Here is a 14,989-nt window from a genome sequence, read left to right as displayed (position 1 = left end):
TTGGACACTCGAAAGCTGGCCCCGGCCTGAGCCCTGCGGCTGGCTCCCCTGCGACCACTACGCTGACCCATGGGGCCCGAGGGGTCCCCTGCCCGGCCCCTACGCTGCCTTCCTGCTGGTAGACCACCTCCACCATTGGGCACTATTGGCCCTGGGTGGCTTGAAGAGGGATGAGGCCACAGCCCAGGGGGCTCCCTTGGCCCTCACGTCGTTCTGCTCTGGGACCCCCGCTCAGGCCCCCCAACCCTGCCCCTGCCCCACTAGGGCAGCGCAAGTCAGGCTGAGCTGGTTCCTTGACAGCGCCGTGCTCGGTTCCCCCCCCCAGAGCCTTTGCACTTTTGTCCCTCCTGCTGGGGACACGTGGGAGGGCCCTGCTCCTACCGCTCCCTCCCTCCAGGGGGTCCCTGCTCAGCTGTCACCCTCAGAGGTCGGCCCTAGCCCCTTGCCCACATTGCACCCTTCTGTGAGCCCCCACCGCTCCCCAGGGCCGTGTCTCTGCACCCAGCAGGGGATCCTGGCCCCCTCTGAGCCCGAGGTCTGGAGTCAATGGTGGAACATCCCGTCTCGGCTTTCTCATCTGTAAACGGGAGGATATTCCCAGCCCAGGAGCTGGGCCGGACAAAGCGGAGGTGGGTGCTTCGGCTCGGGCAGGGAGGGGGACTCGCCCCCAGCAGGGCCGCACCAGGCCGGGCTAGGGGCTCAGGATGCAGGCAGGGTCCCGGGACTACCGTGGCTGGGGGTCCACGTGCAAGGGTGTGGGGATGTGGGCGCGGGGGCTTGAACGATGCTGTCCTTTCAGAGGCTTTGGCTCCGCCTGGGGCGGGGCGGGGGTGTGACTTGGCGGTGACCCCTGCCCAAGTCCTGCGTCCTCCCCTCTGGCCAAGCAGATGGACAGGTCCGGCCCCCTCAGTGGATCAGCCACTGGGCCCGGGCCCGGAGGGGCGGGTGCGGCCAGCAGGTGGCGCTGTGGGACCACTCCGGGCCCCTCGCTCTGGACGGCCGGGGGGTGGGGTGCTAGCCCTGGGCCAGGAGATCCCGGGAGTAGAAGGAAGCGGGGCTGGGGCGGGGCTGGGACAGAGCCGGAACGTCACACTGGAGCCTCAGAGGCACCCCCGCCCCGGGAGCCCGGACCCCTGGCCGCTGGAGTTACCCGGTTGCAGGAAGGGCCGCGCCTCTGCTCCCTCACCCCACCTCGGGTGCTGCCCAGGGACGGGAATGGACGGGGCTGCCGGGGCAGTGAGTCACAGCGCCCTCCACGGTCCCACACTGCAGGGACCCCTCCGCACACCTCCTCAGGGTCACGGCATGCAATGCCGTCCTGCCAGTCAGGGTCAAGGACCGTGCCCCGGTGGCAGTTCTGCTCGCCCACGGGGCCCTGCACGAGGTTCCTGGCAGCCCATAGGGGGCACTCTGCCGCGGCCCTTGAGGGAGCCAGGACCTCGGCTCTGCGGGCCCTGGAGGCCCAGACTCCCGGGGCTGCTCCCACCCGCCCGCGGCACCTGGGCCCAGGTGCGCACCATATGCAGGTCCTGGGGTGGCTTCCCTCCCCACAGAGCATGGCCGTCCACCTGGTCTTCAGCAGGCTGTTGTGCACCCCGTGGGTTAGGAGCTTCTGGAAGTGTGGTGCCTGAGTGCCCGTGGTCCCAGCCCAGCCCAGTCCTGGCTTTGCTGTGAAGTGGGTCCCTTGGTCTGACGTGGGAGCCTGTGTCACAGGATCAAACGCTTTGGAAGCCAGCAGTTCTCAATGGGTGGCGCCGGGGACACAGGCCATGCCTGGGGACACTCGTCTCACGGGGGTAACGGGGTTTCTGGCTCAAGCGGGTAGAGACCAGGGATCCTGCTCGGCACTGGCCAGAGCCCAGGACACCCAGCCCCAAGCGTCGGCCTCTGGGGAGACGACGGCCGCAGCCCGTGGCCAGGTGCCCCCTCTCCCAGGGGGAGCCACGGCCTGCAGACCGCCTGCCGCTCTGGCCCCCGGGGTCATGTGGAGGGCCTCCCCTTCAGCCACCCACGCCTCTGCCCCCCGGGATGGGATTAAATGCAGCGGCAGGGACACCGCGCTGCAGCCTTCCTGCTCTGTGCCGCGTCCAGCTGGGGGCCGTTAGGGGCCCTGGGCATTGGAGCAGAGCCCGAGCCCGGACGTACTGCTCCAGAACCCGAAGCCTCCAGACCTGCGCGTCCTCCTTCATGGTGGCACGCACCTTGCTTTGGGGGGCCCCAGGCCTCTGCCCCTGCGCGGGGCCCACCTCTCCCTAGAGCGCACGTGTCCTACAAAGGCCCAGTGTGTTCGCCACTTCCTGGTCACCTGGCCTGTTGATAGGGAGGATGGGCAGCCGGTCCAGGTGACCGCGGGCTGGAGAGTCCCCGTGGCCTGGGGGCCGTGAGGACACTGTGGGCCTCCAGGTACCAGCATCACCTGTGTCTAGCAGTCCTCAAACGCTCGGCATCTCTCCTCCGTGTGCTCAGTTACGGGGTCCAGGGAAGGGCAGGGGTAGGTGTGCCGATGTGGCAGACTCCGCCTGCCGGGGACCCAGCCTGCCCTTCAGTGGGGGTTCTGGGTCTGAAGCCTGCCTCGGGCCTGGAGACGGGGCAAGGGTCACGACCTTTCACGGGGGCCTCCTGGTCACGCACCCGTGGCTTCTCCTCCTCGGCCGCCAGTCCAGTCCCCGGGAACACAGTGTTCTGTCAACCACGACCTCAGGCGCCTCGGGCCCTTGGCCCAGCTTCAGCCCTGCCGCTCACGGAAGCTGCACGCACCGGCCCCTGACGACCAGGCGCCACCACCCCCGTCACCCTCCATCCTGTGACAGCCTCTCCCACTGGCAGCGGGGCCCGCGGGAGCCCGGGCAGGCTGCCTCTCCCCGCTCCAGATGGCTGCGTCCGCCGGGCCTCACACCTGTCCCGCGCCCGAGGGCGAGGTCCCAGCAGCTGGGCACAGGCCTTACCTTCCCCCCCGCCCCATCGCCAGGCCCCAAACCCTGGCGCCTGCCTAGAGCCTGCTGCCCTTCTCACGCCCGTGTCCCTGTGTGAGGCCCACAGTGGAAGTGGGGGGCTGCCCCTCCCCAACTCCACTACACCGGCTCCCTGAGGTGCCCCGGCCCAGGGCCAGCCTCTGCGGGTGATCCTTCCTGGGCTGCTCACTGACCACCCGCCGGGGGCCTGGAAGAGTGCTGGCTCCTGGGGCCTCCTCAGCCACGGCTCCGGCTCACAGATGTTCACCCCAGCTGCCTTCCCAGACCCCGCTGGCTCTGCCCTCTAGCCCCCCAGGTACTGCTGGGCTCTCCTGCCTCTGCTCTTCATCCCCACCCGGCGGTGCCAGGGTCTTGCAGACAGGCAGGCCTAGGGGTGGGAAGGGGCTCCACAGCCAGCCCGATGGGCCCCGGCATGGGGGTGCCTCAGGGACCAGGCAGAGGGGGCACTGGAATCCTGGGCGGGGAGCACAGAAGGCCTCGGTCCTGGGGGCAGCCATGGGGGCAGACGGCTCCATGCCGGGGCTGGGTGGGACCGCCTTGGGCCTCTCTGGGGACGGGCTGCTGTTCAGGCCACACACCCCCTCCCAGTTCAGGGTCCTCAAAGCCCTCGTTGTGCTGGGGTCATCCCAGACGCCAGGCTGGCTGGCTCCACACCACTGGCCTGACGGGGCGTGTGCAGTGCGGGGCGCCCACCTTCTTAGAGAGGGGCGGCCCGTGGGCTTCAGTGTCCCTGCTCCGGACTTGGGCGCGAGCGGGCAGAGGACCCTCTGGGCAGCTCAGCCCTTCGGGAGACCCGGCGCCTAAGAGGGCGCGGACAGGGGCACACCTTCCCCAGCCCCCCTCCCCGCCTCCCTCCAGGCCCGACCCGTCGATGCCTTGCCCTCCCCTCCCGCCCCAACCTCCCGGACAAGGGGAGGGTTAGCCGCCACCCCTGTGTCCGCCCTCGCAGGGCAGGCGCTGCGGCGGGGCGGGGAAGGGCTCGGCCTGCGGGCGGGAAGCGGGGCGCGGCCATGCCGGGAAGGGGGCGGCGCCGGAAGCGTCGGCCAGGCTTCGGCCGCGGGAGGGGCCGCGGGGCGGGGGGAGGGGTGGTGGGGGCCGGAGAAGTCGGGGGAGGGGCGCGATCGTCCCGCGCGTCGCGTCCGGGGTAGGGCGGCCGGAAAGGCTGGGGTCCGCCCGCGGCCCGCCCGCGCGTCCGGGCCCTGGGAGCCCCCTTTCCCCTACCCGAGGCTGTAGTGATGCAGGGGTGATGACGCCGACGGTAAAGCCCGAGGTTTCGGGGACGTAGGCACGGCGCGTGCGCGGTGGGCCGCGACCTTCTTGGAAAGCGCTTGGCGCCAGGTGGCCGCGGGCGGGATGCTCGTGCCCCGCTTGACGTCATCGCGGGTGGGGGGGTTCCCGAAAGAAACAGGCCGGGCGGAAGCAGGCGGGTGAATTAGATGTGAGGTCGAGGGTGAGCGGCCCGGCAGATCCGTCCCCGCGTCCTCCTATGGGGGTTGCGGCGCGGGGTTTCAGCCCCGGAAGGAGCTGGCGGGGCCCAGGGGCTCGGGCCTGATGAGCGCCGCGGACCCGCACTGGCTCTCGGGGCGTAGAGATCCCGTCCCAGGCACTGAGGGTCTATTCCCCTGCCGTCCCCCGCGTGTCCTCCAGGACCTCAGGTCAGGCCCTGCCTTGGGGAGGGAGGGGGCCGCGCCAGGGCTGGTCTCAGCAGGGCCTGCGCCCGCACAGCTTTCCCTCCCCGGGGAGCTACGGCCGGCCCCTGGGCCCCTGGACCACAGCCCACCCTCCCGATGGGCGCCTCGGGGGACCTCCGACTGGGCTCCGGGAGAGGAGGGGAGCAGCCCCCGCCCCGTGAGGCTGGAGAGTGGGGCTCCAAGTGACGGCCCGCAGGCAGCCCCACTCCATGCTGCACCCTTTCTGGGGTCAGGTCTGACCTTTTTACCAGGAGCTGAGTATCCCTTTGTGGTTTCAGAAAACAGTCAAAGAGAATGAAGCTAAATCGGGCAGACCCGGGGGTGAGCAGCGGCTCCCCATCCCTTGGTGTGGTCTGCTGCCCCGCCCCCATGTACTGCTCCCTGCTGGAGGCGGGGTTGACCTGCGAGGTCAGCGGGGACCCTGTGTCAAAGCCACTTCCGGTCGTGGACTAGAAATGAGGTGACAGAGCACAGGGCTGGGGCTGAGGGCTCCAGCCCCCTGCGGCCCCTCGTCCACCCTCTCCCGTGTTGCCACCTGACGCCAGGTGTGGGGGCCCATCTAAGCACCCGCTCCTCCATCTGGGGCCCCTCCTAGCCCTGCCCCTCCCATCTCACACTCCCCAGCATCAGCACGTCTCTCCTTGGGGTGAAGGGTGGCTGGCCAATGGCCCCCTGGGAGAGCAGGGCGCGGGGCACCAGCCTGGGCCCCCCCCAGCCTGCTGCCCCAGGTGAACCGCAGGCCCTGGCTCAGCTGCTGACTGGATAACAGTGGCCCTTGTCCAGCCGCCGGGGTACCAGCCCCGGGTGTCTCGGGCAGAGAACGGCGCCCGCCCCCCACCCCACCCGGAGGCATATTGTTCATTCACCCGCCACCCTCACTATTAATAACGCCTCTCGTCAGCGGAGCCGCTATAAATAACCCCCACCAGCCCCTCACACGAGCCAGTCCAGGCGCCCGCCGCCTGGGAGCACACAGTCACCCACACACGCCTGCACACGGGCCCCCTCGGCCGCATGCCCGGGCACTGACTCCTGGCCGGCTGCATGGCCAGGACACGGAGGCCGCTCCCGCCGCCTGGCTGGGGCTGCCCTGCACCCCTCAGGGGTCCTCCCCGAGCCAGGGCCAGCCAGGGAGTGTTGCTTCTGTCCCCATGTCGGTGACCCTCTGAGGCCACCCGGCCAAGGGGCCTGGAACCGACATTCCGGCCCTTCCCCTGCAGGGCCTGGCCTGGCCTTCGTTCTCGGGGAGGGAAGCGCACCTGGTCTTCTCCCGAGGGCCATACTCAGGGGCTTGGGCATGTCGGAGGCCCTCTCTGACCCTTGAGCTTTCGCATTTGGGGGGCAGGCACTGTGGTGGTGTCCACCTGGCTGAGCACCCAGGCGCAGCTCTCCCAGCCAGCCTGGAGGGAGAGCCACTTGCAGGCCAGGCCGGGCCCCTGCTGCTACCTCTCAGGAGACCCAGCTCCCGTGGGGACTTAGCCCTGCCTTTCTGCTTGCAGGGCTGCTGGGTCAGGGCCTGAGGGTCACAGAGCCCTGCCAAACCCCAAGGGGGCCTAGGCTCAGCACAGCCCCTGCCCACCCTGATTCTGGCTTTCGTGGACCCCAGGCTGCTCTGGCCTCCCACCTGTCCCAGGGGGCAGGCACCACTGAATTCCTGTCCCCTGCTTGTTCTGGGGGCCTCATCGAAGCCGGCCAAGCCACAACCCTCATTCGCACGGTGGCAGGTTGGCCCCTGTCCCAGGACCGTCTCCCCTACAGGATCCTGTGGCTGGTCGTGCCCGTGGCTGGGATGGGGGGCTTGGAGACCGCCGCTCCTGTGCCATGAGGAGAAAGGAAACAGCCCTGTTTACGGAAAAGGCACGTCCGCCGCTGCTGGCCAGCAACCTCCCCGCGGGACAGAGGCCCTTTGTTGGAAAAACAGGAAGCGAGGATTTCCAGGACCCGTCGGGCCACCCGCCGGCCACCCGCCCGGCTTCCGCCAATTCTCAGCAGCTTCTGCCCGTCACCAGCTGCTTGTCTGTCCATCTACTTGTCTATATGTCCCTCTGAGCTGGAGGCCCAGGCTTCCAGCTTTGGGGCAAATCTGTCATCTCAGCCCGTAGTCAGGGAGGTCACCTGTCTCCTGCACGGTGCACCCTGGTCGCACAGGGACGGACACCCGAGAAACACCCCTGGGTGCCCGCCTTCCAGCAGAGCTGGGAGCACAGCAGGCCCAGCCAGGCCCTCTGAGTGCTGCCACCCTGGAGCCTGAGACCCATGCGGAAACCCTCAGAGAGGTCAGCCCCACGCTGCAAGCCGCCACGAGCCAGGAAACACACGTCGGGGTGGGGCCTCTGTTAGGTCACAGCCAGCAGGGGCGCCCCTGAGGGCATCCTTGGACCTCAGACCCAAGGGGCACAGAGAAGGACAGTGCCGACAGGACAGGACGTGGGGGAGGAGGTTCGGGGAGGAGGGGATAAGGGGGAGGGTTAGTCAGCTTAAGGTATCCTCCTTCCTCCACGCACTGCCCCTCCCTGCCCAGGGGCCCTGTGGGTCTTGGGGTCAAAGGTCACCATGTCGCTGCTACCCAGGCCAACGTCCAGCCCATGGTTCACACACTGCTCACGAGCTGGACCCCCCATAGCACGGGCAAGTGTGCACTCACACGAGCACACCCACGCACATGCGGTCACATGCATCCACACACGTGTTCTCACACACACAGGCACCGATCGTCAACATAGTCCCCGCGTCCCCATGTGCAGGACACCGCAGCTGCAGCCACTCCTCCCCCCACCTCTGATGCACATCTGCTGGAGGAGCGGGGGAGGTGCCGCTGGCTCACCCCGCAGCCCACCCCGCGGGCACTGGCCCGAGCTGGCCCGTGAGTCTCCCAGCCCGGCGCAGCTGTGAAGTACCACAGGGTGCCTGGCGCAGGGCGGGAGCCGGGCCAGCACCGAGGCAGGGTGCGCGTTCCCCACCCCCGCCCCAGCACGGCGCCAGCCCTCCCTGGCCCGGGGCTCGTCTGCCTGCTTCGTGCCCTGTCTGTGACCGCAGTCCTGTGGGGTGGGTGTCCAGGGGAGTCAGGGAGGAGGGACGTCGAGTCCGTGGGAGGCTGGGCGGGCCCTGGAATCCTGGCCTTCACGCAGGTGCCCGATAGCCCTCATGCCATCCCTTGCCCACCTGTCCTTCCCGCTGTCCACGTGCCCACCTGTGTCCCTGAGGGTGGGCAAGAGGTGATGCTGTCCAGAGGGGGAGGGTCTTGGACTGGAGGGGCAGCCCCAAGCCGGGATCTGTCTGGGCCTGGAGGTCAACCCCTGCCCCTCCCTCGTCCTGATGCTGCCGCGTCCTCAGGCTGCTGGTGGGACGGTGTTTGGACCCCCACCCAAGCGTCCTGGCGTTTTCCATTGTTCTTCCTTTTGTTCAACCATTGAAAGAAGGGTGCTGAGCCAGTTCATGCCAGGCCCTGGACCGGCGGGGTGTGGACTGAGGCCTGGAGAGCGACCCTCCCAGGCTCACGGGCAGCTGGACACCAGCGACATCCCTGGTCCCGGTGCCTGGGTCTGCCCCCTCAGGAACAGCCCCTGCAGGGGGGCTGCCCAAAAGCCCGCAGGGGTAAGCAGACAGGTGAGAGTTCCCCCGACACCACTGTCCACGTGGCCCTCGGCTCAGCTCTGGCCCTGGCACGGTCAGGGCTGAGGGACAGTGTGGGCACAGAAGACAGCTGGGCGTCCAGGGGCCGAGGGTCCCTCCTGGGGACTCCTGCCCCTCACTCACCATCGCTCTGCTGCCCACCTTGGTCTCCGGCGGGTGATGGGTGCCAGGAGACCTGGCAGAGGTGGGGGGACCCTGGGTGGGGGGAGGGGACAAAATAGACCCCGGCAACGTGGCCTGTGAGTTAGAGGCCAGGGTGGCGAGAGCAGACTGGCGGGAGGAGGGGTCCGATGGGGGCGGGTCTCGGAGGACTTGGCTTCTCCCCTGTGGGGTGGGAGCGCAGGGGGGCCGTGATCTGACCGAGGTTCAGGGGGTCCTTCTGCTGCGTAGTGCGGGGCTGGGCGGGGGCGCTGCTGCGAAAACCCCGCCTGGAATGAGGGCTCCAAGCTTTGGGTCAGAGGGCCAGGTTCAAGGTGGAGGCTTCAGTTTGGACCTGTTGCCCGTGGCCTGGGTCCAGCGTCGTGGTCCCTGCGCCCAGACCTCTGCGTGCTGCCGTGGCCACGTCCTCCGTGGGCGTGCTGATGCCACGTGGGGAAGAGCGGGCACCAGGGGACTGGCTTCAGGTGACTGCTTCAGGGATGCCTCGGCAGGAACCCCAAGCCAGGGAATTTATGTGTCCGTGTGTCTGTCTGTCCGTCCATTTATATGTCTGTGTGTCCATTATAGCCACGTGTCCGTATGTCCATGTGCCCATCTCTCCATCCATCCAGCCATCTGCAGTTCTGCAGACCCATAGGCCCTCCAGAAAGTTTTGTTTAATGGTGAATAAATGAATAAACCCACCTGCCTGTCCAGCCACTGCCCCACCCGTCCGCAATCTGACCGTGGTCCTGAACTGGGCTCTCGGGAAAGAGCTACTTATTGAATGACTGAGTGAGTGAGAGTGATGCGTTGGCTGTCCAGCCCCGAAGCTGCCCGCTGCTGACCCCTGTCCAAGCCCCAGGTCACACTCCCAAGCAGCAGAGGAGACGCGGCCTCAGTGCCGCTCCTGTAGCTTCTGAGGACGCAGCGGGCCTTGTGCTGGGCGGCCATCAGGCTTGAGCCCTGCCCAGGGCAGCTGGACCCAGGCTGGGCTCCGAGGGGTGTGGGGCAGCCCCCTGGAGGCTCCTCCGCCCTGGGCCGAGGGATGGGTGATGGGAAGGGCCATCGTCACCCACCAGAGCCCCCAGGCCTGGAGTCAGCCCCACCGGAGTCCGGGCCAGCTGTCGCAGTGGGAGGGGAGGCGGGGAGGGTGCTGCCCCTGCGTGGGGGCCAGGCATCTGCCGCCCACCAGGCTCAGGCCCTGGGGGCCCAGGGAGACGTGGATGCAGGGGAGCCCTGGGAGCAACCTTGGCAGTTTTGAATGCTTTCCCTGAAAATCAGTTTCCCTAAAAATCACCCTCAGGTACCTGCCCTGAAGCCCCACACCCAGAGCAGAGCCCCTGAAGCGGCAGCCGTCTGGGGGCTGATGAGTGGGTAGGGGCACTGTGGCTGGAAGGGCACATAGCCCACGGCCACCCTGACCTTCCAGGGCCTCCCTGCCTGCAGCCCTCAGCCCCTGCCCCCTTCCTGCCCCAGGTCTTCGGGGAAGCACCCACAGGCATGTCAGGGACGGAAGGTTTTCTCCATTAACGAGGATCCCTCCTTTGGGACACTCCGGCCAGTGAGTCCTCCCTGACCCAAGCCCCCGTCCCTGAGGGGTCTAGCCTTGGTGGTCACACTGGGGCGGGGGTGAAAGCAGCCCCACCTCCCGCCGGTCAGGGCCCGCCTCCTCCGGGGCGGGGTGAAAGCAGCCCCACCTCCCGCCGGTCAGGGCCCGCCTCCTCCGGGGCGGGGTTGAAAGCAGCCCCACCCCCCGCCGGTCAGGGCCCGCCTCCTCCAACGAGGTGGCCGCCGGCTCACCTGCTGCTCTTGGGCAGCTCGGTTGTGTTCCTCGCTGCGCGCCCTGGAGAGATTGGGCCTCCTTGGGCACCAGGATCTCTGACCTGCAGAGCCTGGAGCTGCGGGGACAGGAGCATAGACATGGGGGTGGGGGGACGACACCGGGAGTGGCCACTCGTGCTCCCGTTCGTGGACCCTGGCACAGCACCGCTCAGGTCCCATTGTGGGAGGCAGGCTGTGCTCCAGAACCTAGGGCCGTGCTGTGACTCTCCCACCGTGGGGACAGTGCGACTTTCTGAGGGGTCCCCGTCCCAGAACCTTACTATACCAACGCAGGAGCCTTGACGCAGCCCTGGAACAGGCCTGGAGCGCACACACGGCCGGTCCTTCGTGGCAGCTGTGCCTGGTCCTCTTTCTCCATGGGGACAGCAAAGGACACGTTCACCAAACCAGGGGCGATGCCCCTCCACAGAGGCTACTGACTGCCCTGGCCTCCCCGCCGCACTGCTCAGCAGCTCCTTGGCAGTCTGCAGCCGTCCAGTCTCTGCCAGGATTAGGGTTAGGGCCAGCGTGGTGACTGGATGGGACTGGGGTGGGGACCACCTGCACCTCAGGGCTGCAGGGTGGCACTGGGCTCTACCACATCACCTCCCCGGAATGTGGCACTGTTTACCGTCTTGGCTGGGGTGAAGTTTCCACCTGGCTGTCCCCGCCACGAGAGCTCTTCCCTCACAGGCTGAGAATCTAGTTCAGGGGTTGCCCCAGCTGGACGGATGTCCCCCCGGTTATACGTTCAGGGGCTGGGGTAATGGCCGTTGTGGTCCGCGGGTCTCCTGCCCTAATTAGGGCCCCACTTGCCCCTGCTCTAATGGGCCGCGACACTCTTCAGGTTTCCAGGCACCAACGTCAATGCAGACCCTGTGTCCGCCCTACAAGATACCCCGCTGGAATCCTGCGGGGCTGCACCGTCCTCCCCCCAGCACCGGCCACTTCTTCGGAGCTGCCAGGGGCTTCAGCCAGAGGTGGAGCTGGGGTGGAGCGGCCCCTGGGAGGACTGGGGGCAGAGCAGTGGCAGGACAGTGACTCAGTCATCGCAGGCACCCTGGCTGTCCTGCTGGGGTGGAGGCGGGGAGGCCAGTGGGGAGGGGCACTGGGGTCATCCAGGCGACACGGGATGGTGACAAGGACCGGGGGTGGGTGGTGAGCGCCAGGCAGATTCTGGATCCCGGCCTCCCGGTCTCCTGCCCTGTGCTGTCGCCTCCCATCCAGCATGGACCCGGCGGCTGGTTCCCAAGGTTCTGGCAGTCGCTCCGTGGAGGGGCCCACGTATGTGGAGCTGAGGGCGGCCCCGCCGGCGAGGACCTGGTCCGGCCACACCGATGCCTTCATGGTCGAGCCTCCCCATGAGACCGCAGCCCTGCTCAGCACGAGGGAACGGCCACGCCTGGATTCCAGACCCACAGGAGCCGTAAGACAATAAACCTGTGTTGTTGTTGCCATTAGGGTTTGGGGTAACTCGAGACACAACAAAAGATGATGTTGCAGGCGGAGCCAGCTGCGGGTGTGAGAGGAGACCCAGGTGCCCAGGCGAGGGGGCAGCGCCCGCCCCCGCTCAGCACAGCAGGAGGGAGGCCCAGAGAGGCTGTCGGATGAGGCGGAAGCCACACAGGTCTCTGTCGGACACGGTCGGGGGGACTGATGGTGGGGGAGGGAGGGGCCTGTGAGGGGCTCGCAGGGCGGGCGGGAGGGGTGCAGAGGACGAGAGGGCTCAGGGTTTGGGAGGGGGGGAGATGGAGTAGAAGGGGAGGGCAGCGGGGAGGGTGTTCCTCCATACACATCCAGCTGCCCTGAGTCGGGGGTAGTGGCCCGAGAGGGGCCGAGGGGGAAAGGGGGCGCTCAGGGGGCCCAGGGCTCTGAGCTGGGCGAGAAGGACAGTGAAGACAGGGAGAGGGTGTCAGACAGTGACAACCTGGGGCGACTGCAGATCAAGACCCCCCTGAGACGCCACATCACGCCCACCAGGATGGGTGCCACCAAAGAAACGGAAAGTACCAAGTGTTGGCAGCCTGTAGTAAAATGGTACCCTCGTGCACACAGCTGACGCGATTGTGAAATGGTGCAGCTGCGTGGAAAACACCACGGACGCTCCTCAGGATGGGCTTGAGTCCCACACGACCCAGGATTCTGTTTTCAGAGATCTGAAAGCAGGGTCTCTGACAAACCCTTGCACACCCGTGCTCATGGCAGCATCCTTCACAACAGACAAAGACAGGAGAAGCCCACGTGTCCATCAATGGATGGAGGGATTAAAAAAAATGTGGTCTCTACACACAGTGGAATATTACTCAGCCTTTAAAAGGAAAGGAATTCTTTTTTTTTTTAAGTAATATTTCCTAGCTTATTTATTTAGTTATTTATTTATTTGGCTGCGTTGGGTCCTCATTGCTGCGCACGGGCTTTCTCTAGTTGTGGCGAGCGGGGCCTACTCTTTGTTGCGGTACGCGGGCTTCTCATCGTGCTGGCTTCTCTTGTTGCAGAACACGAGCTCTAGGTGCGCAGGCTTCAGTAGTTGTGGCTCGCAGGCTCAGTAGTTGCGGCGCACGGGCTTAGTTGCTCCGCTGCATGTGGGATCTTCCCGGACCAGGGCTTGAACCCGTGTTACCTGCATTGGCAGGCGGATTCTTAACCACTGCGCCACCAGGGAAGCCCCAAGGTGGGTGTGCTTAATGCCCCTGAGCTGTATACTCAGTGGTTGAACGGCAAATTTTATGTTACGCATATTTTACCACGATGAAAAATAAAAACAACTGAGTTAGTTTGGTGCAGCGTTTCACCACTCAGGTAGGAACGAGATACACCCCCACGAGCTACGAAATACTGTGTGGCTTCAGCGCCTGCAGTGAGGTCACCGCCCTCATATCTGCTTTAAAGCTTGCCCTGCACAATATTATAATAAAGGGGAACGTTCGTGACAGTGATTTTTTTTAGTGATTTTTAAGTTTAATCTTTCTTTATTTAGAACATTAAATAAACATATTAAAAAAAAGGACCATGACAAATCTGTGCTCTTTTCTGCATGCTACATTTAACAATTAAAATGTTAAAATATGTATTTTTTTTAAAAAAAGACATTTCCTGGGTATATCTCCCCACCACCAAGAGGCCTCCGGCCCCAGGCTTGGGAACCCAAAGGTGCCCTGGGATCACCAGGGTGGCCAGTGAGTCTTTGGTTGGCGTTCTGCATTTCTAACAGGCTCCCGAACCCCAGCAAGGGTCCACAGCGGCACCACCCGTAGGGCCCCTCCTCGCCGGTGAGAACTGAGCCACCTGCAATATGGGAGGCACAGGCGGTTTAGGCTTCAGTAGGAGAAAAGATGTAAACTGTCTCATTAATGCCTGTTTATACTAACTATATGTTGAAATGATAATATTTCGGAGATACAGGGTTAAATAAGATCAACAATAAACTTAACTTCACCTGTTTCTTGTTACGCTCACTTACTCATGTGAATTCACTTTTTATTGCGTGGAGCTGGTCTTGAGGGCTCCTCTCCTCTGAATCAAGACCAGATCGCCTTTATCTTTTTTTTTTTTTTTTTGCCTCACTTCGCAGCACGCGGAATTTCCCCAACCAGAGATCGAACCCACGCCCCCTGCAGTGGAAGCGCAGACTCTTAACCACTGTACCACCAGGGAAGTCCTTCTTTTCCTTATTTTTAAAAAAAAATTTATTTATTTTATTTATTTATTTTTGGCTGCATTGGGTCTTTGTTGCTGCGCGCGGGCTTTTCTCTAGTTGCAGCGAGCTGGGGCTACTCTTCGTTGCGATGTGCGGGCTTCTCATCGCGGTGGCTTCTCTTGTTGCCGAGCACAGGCTGTAGGCGCACGGGCTTCAGTAGTTGTGGCTCACGGGCTCGGTAGTTGTGGCTCACGGGCTCTAGAGCACAGGCTCAGTAGCTGTGGCGCACGGGCTTAGTTGCTCCGCTGCATGTGGGATCTTCCCGGACCAGGGCTCAAACCCGTGTCCCCTGCATTGGCAGGAGGATTCTTAACCACCGCACCACCAGGGAAGCCCCTCTGCATCTTAAATGTTCATGCCTGTGGCATGCCGGGCACCTGACTCTGCGAGCTTTCGCGGTTCCTTCTTTTCCTTTTTTGAACGTCTCCCAGAGGGCCTGCAGAATAACAGAGTTTAGACAGCAGGAGACTCTGGACCCTAAGTGTAAGCCCAGCCTCCCCAGAACACAGCCAGGCCTGCCCTCCCCGAGGGTCCTGGCGAGCCCCATTTAACCACGCTCCCCGCAGCCAGACACCCCCCGTCCAGTCTGACCCAGGCTGACCTTCGCCTGTTCCTTGGCACCATCACCGGTTCCTCAGTTCATCCCCACCTTGGTCTCCCCACGCCCTGCCACCCCCCTGCCCATGCTCCCCCCACCTTCCAACCTCCCCTTACCCAACCTGGCCAGGTCTGGCCCCCTTGAGCCCGTCCCAGAAGCTGGGGACCAAGAATCTGGGAGGAAGCCCTGGGCATCTGCTCAGAATCCCCCTCACCGGTCTCACAGCCCTGTAGGCCCGACAGCAGACGTGGCCTGTCCTGCCGAGCTGCGGGACCACCACCAGGGTATAGGGACACGGGGCCTGGGTGAGGTCTTCCTAACTGATGAGGAAACTTCTGAGCCCACTGGGGCTAGGCCCCGGCTCTGTGGCCCAGATGGGGCTGCCTCTGTGAGCAGGCCTGCGAGGACGGCCAAGCTGTGCACCCTCATGCAGGAG

General features: G+C 65.0%; 2 long non-coding RNA genes across 12 annotated transcripts; one reads left to right on the top strand and one right to left on the bottom strand.

Moving 5' to 3' along the window:
• Positions 1-4,097: 4,097 nt before the first annotated feature.
• LOC141275794 (uncharacterized) lies at positions 4,098-13,589 on the top strand. 11 transcript variants are annotated; one of them, XR_012324105.1, is made up of 4 exons: positions 4,099-4,627; positions 4,942-11,684; positions 11,762-11,885; positions 12,201-13,589. It is a non-coding gene; the product is annotated as an uncharacterized lncRNA (long non-coding RNA). The 11 variants fall into 11 exon arrangements; XR_012324107.1 differs by having other exon boundaries at positions 4,099-8,919; positions 9,914-11,684; XR_012324102.1 differs by having other exon boundaries at positions 4,099-9,998; positions 10,553-11,684.
• LOC117314093 (uncharacterized) lies at positions 13,195-14,761 on the bottom strand. The gene is made up of 2 exons (XR_004528757.2): positions 13,719-14,761; positions 13,195-13,543 (listed from the first exon to the last, which is right to left on the bottom strand). It is a non-coding gene; the product is annotated as an uncharacterized lncRNA (long non-coding RNA).
• Positions 14,762-14,989: the final 228 nt, after the last annotated feature.

Source organism: Tursiops truncatus, chromosome 11 (assembly GCF_011762595.2).
Source record: "Tursiops truncatus isolate mTurTru1 chromosome 11, mTurTru1.mat.Y, whole genome shotgun sequence".
Classification (NCBI taxonomy): Eukaryota; Metazoa; Chordata; class Mammalia; order Artiodactyla; family Delphinidae; genus Tursiops; species Tursiops truncatus.
Note: the sequence above shows the minus strand (reverse complement) of the source record. Positions and strands in the feature narration are given on the sequence as shown.